The 11,218-nt window shown below is 44.4% G+C and overlaps 1 pseudogene; it reads left to right on the top strand.

The window, feature by feature from the left end:
* The first annotated feature begins 216 nt into the window (after nt 1-216).
* On the top strand, nt 217-10,972 carry LOC149228590 (nuclear pore complex protein NUP107 pseudogene; annotated as a pseudogene).
* The last annotated feature ends 246 nt before the right edge of the window (nt 10,973-11,218 follow it).

The raw sequence follows: 11,218 nt of genomic DNA, 5'->3' as shown, positions 1-11,218 counted from the left end.
AAAGAAGGGGGGATGAATCTCAGGACCCTCACCATATCAGGACTTATTTGACACGCCCCTCACGGACTACGGTCGAATAAGGGGTGAATAGTAGTGGAATGTAAAATAAGTGGATAGTGGCGGATAGTAAAGGTAATGAAAGGTAATGAAGGTAATGTGCATGAAAGGATAGATAGAATAGCCCGCAGAGTGATAGGGGGTACAGTAGGTGTAACAATGGTAGGTGTAACGCCTGCCAAGCTTGTAAGTCGTTCTTGCCCTGACCAGAAGCCCCGCCCAGAAGCAATTGAAGAAGCACCAGCAGCAGCCGCGATAGTCACGTTAGCCCCTGACTAGTAGGGTGTTGTTGGGCTGAGATGCTGTGTACGAACCTGAACCATCGCTAGCTTCAGTTCGTGGGCTGAGAAGCTGTGACCCAACTAATGAAAATCAACAAGGCATTGGGATTGGGATTAAGGCTTTCCTCTTCGTGGGTGAAAGAAAGTGTTCACTTGTATGACGCTGGACTGGTAGGGAGAGGGTGCCGGTATATAGGCAGCGGGCTCGCTCGCTAAAGTAGGGCGTGAAGCCCGGTGGTCTCTACCAAAGGGAGAGTATAAGGAGTGGTAGGGGGGGGGCTAGAAAGGAGCATGATTAGAGGAGGAGCATGGGAATAGCTCACCCATCTGGAGTTCCTTTCCGACCAACCAATTCTTTGTTTCTGTATACGAACTCTATCTTGCTGGAAATGAGTGAATAGCCGCCAAGGTGGTGAGTAAAAAGAAGCTTCACTAACTTCAACTTCAACGAACATCAAAAACTTCCGGTAGGGTGAGATGGTTGTGTCACCGCTAAGGTGACTAGGTTGAGATGCTTGAATCACTGCTAAAGTGAAATGCTCAAATAAGAGGTCAAAATGCAATAAGTTCCGCTAAGTAAATAGGATCAAATAGGAAGGCAAACTGAAATCACTTCCGCTGGCTAATAAAGAAATGACTGTCTATCGAAATGAAATAGACCACAGAAACGCTCAGATTCGAACTGAGCCTCCTACAAGTGGTAAACAGAACGAACAAGTGGTCAAATGAGAGATATTATATATGTCATTTTTTGGTCACTTTCAGGTCTTCCATGCCTTCCATCGACCTTCCTGCTGCCTGCTGTATTTGATGAGTTAGCGGAGTCAGATGTATGGAGATAGAGAGAGTCTAATGCCTGCTGGAATGATGGCTGGAATGCAGTCTGCTTCCTTGCCCTCAGCGGACAAGACCTCCGGACCTTGATTGACTGACTGATTGATTTCAGTCTACCTCCTGGCTTTATGGATGGATTGATGGAGCTTGTTAGAATGAGCTAGGCATATATGCTTTGATTGGTTGAGTGTCTGCAAAAAAAGATTGTATATAATATAAGTTCATTTCTAGTCCAGGCACATGAGTTTTGTAACTCACAATCTTACACACAGGAGCGAAGGTAGAATGGAGCAAGAGTAAGCGATCGGTTCATTAAGGTAATTGGTAAAGATAGATTCCTAGCTTGCTTCACAATTCAATTTACTTATTGGCCCCTCAAATAAGTAAAAAAAAAGGTCGAGCAACTAAAGTTCCTCTTCCTTCCCGTTGCACGGACCATTTGACTTGACACAGGCAGGAGAGGGCCTGAGCTCAGCGGATGATTTCCACATTATTTCCGATCAAGAAACTACTCAAGTATGGGCACATCTGCTTCTAAACAGCGGCAATGGGCCCAGAAGAAAGAGAATAAATGGGGCTTCTGGATGAAGAATGTATAGTCTATGTTCGATCAACGAAAGAACGTTTTTTGGAGGTGGTACCTAAGCTATCTTGCTCAGAGCAGTCGTGTCTTTGTTCCGCTTCCTTCAAGAGATGGATGCTTGCCCGAAGTCGTAACAAGTCCCATGCCAGCCAGCACTGAGTTCCGCTTCGAGAGTGCCCGAAGTCCCAAGCCAGCACGGAATCGGAGAGGACCCGTTCCGGTCTTCCTCTCCATGGTTCACTATCGCGTCCTTCCTCCCGTGTTCATTCATCTCTAATCCCATCATGCATGTTTTGCCATGGTCCCTGTCCTTTTTCATGGAGTAAGGGGTGGGGAAGTGAGCGATTGATTGTATTGCACCCACCCCCTATACTCTAATAGAATCCATTGGTGAAAACGTACAACTTGCTCATTCATCTAATTTCATCTCATAGCGGTGAGATTGACCGAGGTCACGAAAGGGATTTATTCTCTTTCTTCGGCCCAACCTCAATAAAGTAGGTAATATATATCCCCTGGGTATTGGTAGGAAAGGAAGCACTTGGTCGTGGCACGCACCCCCTTCCTTCTTTCGTCTACCCCTGCCTGCCTGAAGATGACTCTTCATTCACGTAAGTAAGATAGAAGGAAGCCGCTTCGGTCGATCGATCATCGTACGTATGGGGTCATCATGCCACTTCAGGGGCGTTATAGGGAGGGTACAATAACAGAAGGATCTCAGAATTGTGGAAAGACCAACCAACCAACCAATTCTTTGTTTCTGTATACGAACTCTATCTTGCTGGAAATGAGTGAATAGTTGCCAAGGTGGTGAGTAAAAAGAAGCTTCACTAACTTCAACTTCAACGAACATCAAAAACTTCCAGTAGGGTGAGATGGTTGTGTCACCGCTAAGGTGACTAGGTTGAGATGCTTGAATCATTGCTAAAGTGAAATTATCAAATAAGAGGTCAAAATGCAATAAGTTCCGCTAAGTAAATAGGATCAAATAGGAAGGCAAACTGAAATCACTTCCGCTGGCTAATAAAGAAATGACTGTCTATCGAAATGAAATAGACCACAGAAACGCTCAGATTCGAACTGAGCCTCCTACAAGTGGTAAACAGAACGAACAAGTGGTCAAATGAGAGATATTATATATGTCATTTTTTGGTCACTTTCAGGTCTTCCATGCCTTCCATCGACCTTCCTGCTGCCTGCTGTATTTGATGAGTTAGCGGAGTCAGATGTATGGAGATAGAGAGAGTCTAATGCCTGCTGGAATGATGGCTGGAATGCAGTCTGCTTCCTTGCCCTCAGCGGACAAGACCTCCGGACCTTGATTGACTGACTGATTGATTTCAGTCTACCTCCTGGCTTTATGGATGGATTGATGGAGCTTGTTAGAATGAGCTAGGCATATATGCTTTGATTGGTTGAGTGTCTGCAAAAAAAGATTGTATATAATATAAGTTCATTTCTAGTCCAGGCACATGAGTTTTGTAACTCACAATCTTACACACAGGAGCGAAGGTAGAATGGAGCAAGAGTAAGCGATCGGTTCATTAAGGTAATTGGTAAAGATAGATTCCTAGCTTGCTTCACAATTCAATTTACTTATTGGGTGGGGGGGCGGTGGTCGAGCAACTAAAGTTCCTCTTCCTTCCCGTTGCAGGGACCATTTGACTTGACACAGGCAGGAGAGGGCCTGAGCTCAGCGGATGATTTCCACATTATTTCCGATCAAGAAACTACTCAAGTATGGTCACATCTGCTTCTAAATAGGGGCAATGGGCCCAGAAGAAAGAGAATAAATGGGGCTTTTGGATGAAGAATGTATAGTCTATGTTCGATCAACGAAAGAACGTTTTTTGGAGGTGGTACCTAAGCTATCTTGCTCAGAGCAGTCGTGTCTTTGTTCCGCTTCCTTCAAGAGATGGATGCTTGCCCAAAGTCGTAACAAGTCCCATGCCAGCCAACACTGAGTTCCGCTTCGAGAGTGCCCAAAGTCCCAAGCCAGCACGGAATCAGAGAGGACCCGTTTCGGTCTTCCTCTCCATGGTTCACTATCGCGTCCTTCCTCCCGTGTTCATTCATCTCTAATCCCATCATGCATGTTTTGCCATGGTCCCTGTCCTTTTTCATGGAGTAAGGGGTGGGGAAGTGAGCGATTGATTGTATTGCACCCACCCCCTATACTCTAATAGAATCCATTGGTGAAAACGTACAACTTGCTCATTCATCTAATTTCATCTCATAGCGGTGAGATTGACCGAGGTCACGAAAGGGATTTATTCTCTTTCTTCGGCCCAACCTCAATAAAGTAGGTAATATATATCCCCTGGGTATTGGTAGGAAAGGAAGCACTTGGTCGTGGCACGCACCCCCTTCCTTCTTTCGTCTACCCCTGCCTGCCTGAAGATGACTCTTCATTCACGTAAGTAAGATAGAAGGAAGCCGCTTCGGTCGATCGATCATCGTACGTATGGGGTCATCATGCCACTTCAGGGGCGTTATAGGGAGGGTACAATAACAGAAGGATCTCAGAATTGTGGAAAGACCGCCTACTACATTAGCAAAAACCTTACAAGTGCAGAGCTGAAGTACACAGTTACAAAGAATAAGTTGATTAGGCTTTCACATCTTTTCAATCTTGATCTTTTATGCTAAGTCTGCTAAAGCGTAATGACATATATAATAGCAACATTGTCTGCTAAAGCGTAATGACATATATAAAGGACTTAAGTAGTCGTTTCTCTATGCTCATAATTACATATATAATGAATGACTGGATTCGATACCGTCATTACATATATAATGAATGAATGCGTCATTACATATATAATGATATATATCTATAGTGACTTTCCTAAGTTGGTGGGGTGGGTTATATAGGGGTTTTTGGATTAGCTTAACTCATTACCAAGGGGATCTAGTTCTGACGAATGGGAAAATACACTGTTGAAGATCCTTGACGGGCAACCTATTGGTTTGGACGGTAAGTACCAACGTACGTATTTTTGAGAATAAACGTCACGTCCCTAGTAGATTGATGGGTCATGAGATCCCTGTACAATTTTTCAGTGATGCGTTGAGAGCAATACTAAAAGCTTAATGGGAGAGGGGCCGGGCCCCGATCTTTCAACCGTATAGCTGCTACTTTCTTACTTACAATACATCCTGTTTGGGATAATCTGAAGGAGCTTGGTTAAGGCAGGCATGCTAGACTTTCCTGTTTGAAAGCCTGTTAGTGCCGCATTCTGGGAGATTCTTCTATGATAGTGGTTTATTACCTGCCCCGAAGGGCTTACTCACTTACAACCTATCCTTCTGACCCCAGCATCAACCCCCCCACCGAAGGGGGAATCATGAGGGAAGGGAGCTTGATAGGCATGGCAGTTAGGGAAGGGAAAAGGCTATCTATATAATATAGAAACCCTGACCTAATAGCTACAACCTTCCTTCACTCATGTAGGTAGATATGAGAGTCTTAGATCGGAGATAACCTTTACCTGACTTAATAGCTACAACCTTCTTGACTAGGGTTAGGTGAGGGATCCTACCTTCACTGCTACCTGCTTTACCACTGTCTGTAGATCCTGTCTGTAGAAGCGAAAGAACGAGCTACAACCCTTCTTTACATATACGACTAATCAATCTCTTTTCTTGGCCTTGGCCATGTCTTTACTCTAAACCATGTCCCTCATGTCTCCCAGGTAATGCCATGTCTTTGCCAAATAAAAGAAGTCAAAATACTACCACTGAATCGTAAGTATTTAAGGCGGGTACTTACTTGTAGGTCAGGTAGGTGAGATGGCTTGACTCAGAGCCTATTACTTCTATGGTAGGTGGGACGGGAACCAGAACCACCTATTTAAGTACGAATGTATTACGGGTTAAGGATCTATTCCCAACCTTACCTAATAGGCTCTTCTTTACTTGATAATGTCCCAGGTAAGGAGAGGTTAGGTAGGGCCCCTTCCCGTGAATCCGCCTCAGAATACCTCCTTCCTGCCTGGCGCTAGGCCAGGTAGGTGATCCTTGCATCTTAGATAAGGTAGCTTTACTGGGCTTTCCTTCTAATGGGTCTGCCCCTGTGGGGCCGCCTGGAAGTCTTAATGACTGTCTTTTACGGAGTCTACTTATTGACTTGGCCCCGCCAATGATCGAAGTCTTCCCTGACTTTAAATGCGTGCCCGACTGGCGGCTGGAACGGAATACACCTCCATCGAAGTAGTAAGAGTTAAGGCCCCACCCAATGGCGGCGCAATGCCTTAGTGTAACGGAGTATTTACCTAACGGGTGAATTGAATAGAGATGAGCAGAACGTTTTCAACTGCCTTCTTTATCTTCTCTCCTGAGCTGCCCTGCCCTTCGGCGGGTGGTTCAAAACAATAGGAGATAACTAAATGAAGGGCCTTATCTCTCTTCTTTCCTTAGCGGGAGGGCCTGAGCTTGCAGTTTCAGGTGGTGAAAATGAGAAGGAGATAAGCACCTTAGTTATCGTCTTTCCTTAGCTAATGGGAGTAGACCCGGCCCTTTAGGGGGATTCTAAGGAGATATTGACCTGATTTCACGTGATAGCAAACTACAGTTATGTCAAGTACTTCTATGGAGTATGGAGTGCTGGGGCTCTCTCTATTCTTTCCCTAGTTACCGAAATGATGACGTGAAAGACTCCGTAAAGTAAGGGCATCCTGGGTTGACTTATTAGTGGGTGATAGCAGCTAAGGGGATGGGGGGGAGGGAAAACGTGAGATTGAGACTTCGTTATAAGGACCTTTAGGTGCTCGACTGATAAGGAGAGGAGATGGAGGGTGTTCTTTGTTAATGAATCTGTTTTACCACCCAACCCAGGCCCACTTGGATATACTGAAGGATCGGCGCAGGGGAGCTATTCAGAAACAATAGGGTAGAATCACGTCCTATCACGAGTGTGGTAACGTCATACCACAAAGGAGGACTACCTCTTATGATACTAGTTCCTTATATATAAGTAGGCAGGCGGGCTCATGCCACTTGCCGGGGAGTGGAATGCAGGCAGGCAGGTTATGTATGGCCCTGATGAATGATTGTGGTTGGTTCTGTCCATAGAGGTGTAAGAGATGTCAAAGTAGACTTTCCTTGTCCCTGGGGCAAGGACCGGTAGGGGCTTGCTTGACGTTAGGAGAGCAAGGATCGATGAAGAAGGATCTTGCCTGCCTTTGTCACAATAAAAGGAAAGTAGGTGGCTCATCTCATCTCGTTCCTTGAGTCAATGGCATGCATGACTAAAACAAGTGAAACCCTGTCCCTTTCCCTTGTAGAAGAAGAAGGTCTTTGGTTCGCCTCATTCCAGGCCAGGGAGATTGAAAGTTCTTGTCCCTAAGTGAGTGAAGTGTGTGTAAAGTGCGGTTCAGTGTGTGTAGAGAGTAAGAACTAAGGAAGGAAGGTCTAAGGCTGGACAGCATTGTTTGCATACCAATATCGATGCGGGAGAAGGCCGACATAAGGAGGAGGTTTAGGGTCGGTCGATCGATAGAGCGAGTTAGAACGAGGGCCCCATATTACTTAGGGGTCACTCACTATTCATATGGTGAGGGTATCCTTCCCTCAATCAATCGCTGAGTTTCTTTCAAGTTGCATTTTGAAAAGACTTGGGTCTCGGAGCTTGTTAGAAAGGAGGCTACTGGCAGGCATAGAGTTCTTGAAGATCGTTTGATGCTCAGACTGCTCCAATGTGCTTTTCTGAATCTGCAACATGGTCACTTCTTTGGTATTTGTTTTGAAAAGGTGCTGATTACATATATCCTTGTGTCACCATCAACCTCACAACAGGAGGCATTTTCTTTTGTTATTACGGATGTCACTGCTCAATTGTGTCTTCGGATTCTCCAATTGCTTTCAGGTCTTGCATCGAAACCTATTGATTCAGACAAGCAGGAAAAAGGATGGTATCTGGTTATTACCTCCACAAGCAAGGTTTTGGCGTCAAACAGAAAGACTATTGAGGAAATCAAAGGGTTAGCAATTCCACGCTTGTTTGTCACTTGGACTTTGATGCTCTGACATGTGAACAAACTAGACTTCATCCAGAAGACCAGAAACAATAACAAGCCTTATTGGAAGATGTTTGGGTTCTTATAACATCGGAGCGGGAAGGCTAAGAGAGGCATGTGAGCTTTGTCGTTCTGCTGGCTTGGCTTGGAAGGCAGGTACTTTATATGGGCTTTGATCCTTGTCCTTCAGTAGAAGCATTACGATCCACTAAACATACAATGACAAGCCATTTCACTTTCAAGTGGGTTGAGTTACCAACTAAGGCTATGGAAATGGGCTTCATTTTGTGCTTCTGAACAAATGGCTGAACAAGAAGCTTAAGATATGAGGCAGCTCTCTTTGCTGCTCAGTGTAGCAATTTGAAACGGTTGTTGCCTATTTGGATTGGGAGTCCGCATGTTGGGCTATGGTTAAGTCATGGCTTGACATTCAAGTCGATTTGGAGCAGTATCCAGCAATCCAAATTGGATAGGAATGACCCAACCCAATAGGTGATTCCAATATGCCAGGCTTATTAATACCTGATATGTGGCCACCACAAGTCATTTACAAACAACCTCGTGATCTTAACGCACTATTTCATAAGCTTCATTCAGGGGATCTAGTTCATGAGGCAGTATGTCGAGGATGCAAAGAGAAACATCGACAAATTCAGATAGCTCTTATGTTAGGGGATCTGGCGCATCTTTTGGACCTACTATGGGCATGGATTGCTCCACCAAATGATAACATGTCTCCAGGCCTCATGGTCATCCACAAATGATCCGATTTGGGGCACATCTGCTTGGTGTTGCTAGCCCTTCTAATGACAATTTATAAGAAGATGCTAAGGATAAGATTCAGATTGTTCTTGATCTGATACTTAATATGTCTACAATATTTCTTTTCTTAGGAGGCGTGAAGAACTTGTTGGTGTGTATGCTTCACACCTTGCACCTCATCTATGTGTGCAGCTGTATGCGCACATGATGGAGTTGAAGCTAAATGACAGTGTATACGATAAGTAGAAAATATTTCAATCGGCAATGGAGCCGGGTCATCCTTCAAAAGGCTCTGTTTTATATATCCTTGAAAGGGTACTTAGTAGGTCTCGGGTGGTGAAACCTGCTGCCCGGCGTGTTAAGATGGAAGATGGTGGAGAGCATCACCGACTGGAGAGTGTTTAGAAAGCAAACACTGTGCAGTGGCTTTGTTTCACCCCACCCTCAACAATTTATGATTCTGAGCTTATCAAGGCTGAATTGCGTGCACAGGCATTGCAGCATAGCAATATGGGGGGGTGGGGAATTCGCTCTTCTATCTGTGTGGAGAGGTCCTAGAATGCCAATCGTTAGACCCCCTGCATAGCCATTATATCTTTACTTTGTAGTTTCAGACCTAGCTTGACTTAGAACCAAAGTGTCAATTCTATAGCTCCTTAGGTTGTCATCTACACAAAGGGACTCGTTGGTTTTGAGTATGTCTTTTAGGTGCAGAGGTATATTTCCATCTAACCACTTTGACATAGGTTAACCAGGTTAGCCACATTGTTAGTAGGCCTAAAAAAAGGGGCAAACCTTTACTTATGGATCTCCTAAATTGTGATCATTTCACGTTTGACCCTACAGCCTTCTAATAAAGAGTTGATCGCAGTCAAGGATCCACACCCCTTTTCATAGAGCGAAAAGTGGGTACATGTTCAGTCAAGAATAGACTCACTAATCTAATTGTGATTCTAGCTTGAGTCTAGTTTGATGCCAAGCCCCTTTTTCTCTCTACTACACTTATGATTACATGTCAGTGACCACGAGTACTTGTTGTGGATAGAAATCCAAGAAGAGAATGTCAATGGGAACTATTCTGTGACTAATCACATTAGGACCTTACACTGGACTGGAATGACTGTTCTTAATAATCCACTCATCTTCAAATATTTGACTAGGCGTGGATACATTACATGAACAGGATTCCATCCATATTCTCTTAGTGCATCAAGTTTCTATTTGATGGGTACATTTATGTGAGACTCAGAGATCCCATGCCACATGAGCATTATGCTCGCCATCCCCTAATAGTAATCTAGTGGTATCTAATCTTTAGTGGCTCCTACTGAAGATGCCACTCCACTTGTCTAGACTTCTAATCCTATCCTTCTCCTTAAGCAGCCTAGTTTACTAGTATAGACTCTAGCACCTCAATCTTAGTTAGAGATAGCCTATGTCCCCGAAAGAGGTTCTATATAAGCTTATTCTACTTTTTGAATTGACTTATCAAACGGATATATCGGCTATGATTTCGGAGATCTCAAGTAGGAGAGCAAGGAAGGAGAGCTCGCATCGATACGACGCTTGCCTCGAGACATTGCGTGTTCATGCATGGATATTTTTATTGGAAGGAGATTGAAAAGGGGGTGCTGGAAGGTCAATTGGTCACGATAAGAAAAGACCCTCAAGCAGCTGAAGACGTAATACACATTTTGAAGGAGAAGCAAGAACAGATCAGGGCCCTTTATAGTACCAGAACTGCAGCACCTCTCCCTTTGATGATGCAGCTTACAAGCGAAAAGCAGGAGGCAGAGGTTTAGTCAATATATACGTATATAACAGTTGCACTTGACCGAGTTCCAAGTCCAGTACCAGATCCACCAGCGGCAACAGTAGATTAAGTAATTGATTAAGTAGCTGACCCAGTAGCTTATCCACCACCGGTATCTAAGTCACCAGTAGCAGATCCAATAGCAAAGACAGTAGTAGAGACAGGGGCTTACTACGCTACAGTAACAGAGGGAGCATAGAAAGTCGCATATATAAAGACAGAAGCAAGGGTAGCAGGAGAGCCAGGACCAGTACCGGTCAATCCAGTACCAACACCAGCAACAGTAGATCCTACAGAGACATAGCCTACAGCCGCAACAGTCGATCCAACAGTTGAGTCAGTCGATTATGTCGATTATGCAGTTGTTTATTCTGTTTCTTAAGTTTATCCAGCCGATGAAGCAGTCGTTTCAGTGGTTGATCCTGACCCAGTCCCAAAGGAATTCTTGCCTGAGCTACTCACTCCTTGCACGGCATAGCCTCCTAGCAATAGTACTGATCCAGTTGCTTATGATCGTGGTCCAGCTCCTTATGATCGAGAGCCAGACTATGATGTTCGAGATAAAGCTTATGATTTTGATCCAGTTGAACCAGTTGAAGCGTCTGAGCCAGATTCAGATACATAAGCAGATACAAGGGTGACAGAACAAGTTGTTGATCCAGCTTATCCACCACCTCGTTTAGCAACCGTTGATCCAGCACCAGGCTATGGTATTTCATCCTTCCTTTCACTATCCAACTTTGTCATTTCATTCCTTTCACCATGCCAGGTTTGGAATTTCTTAAGAGTCTGATGCTAGTATAGAGTCTTATGTTCGTGGTCGTGATCGTGATAGAGAGCCAGATGTTCGGTATATAGATCGAGATTCTGA

Source organism: Pinus tabuliformis, chromosome J (genome assembly GCF_031772625.1).
Source record: "Pinus tabuliformis cultivar Carrire ecotype Pingquan chromosome J, CPIR1, whole genome shotgun sequence".
NCBI lineage: Eukaryota > Viridiplantae > Streptophyta > Pinopsida > Pinales > Pinaceae > Pinus > Pinus tabuliformis.
The sequence above is the reverse complement of the archived record's forward strand: the minus strand, read 5'-3'. Positions and strand labels throughout refer to the sequence as shown.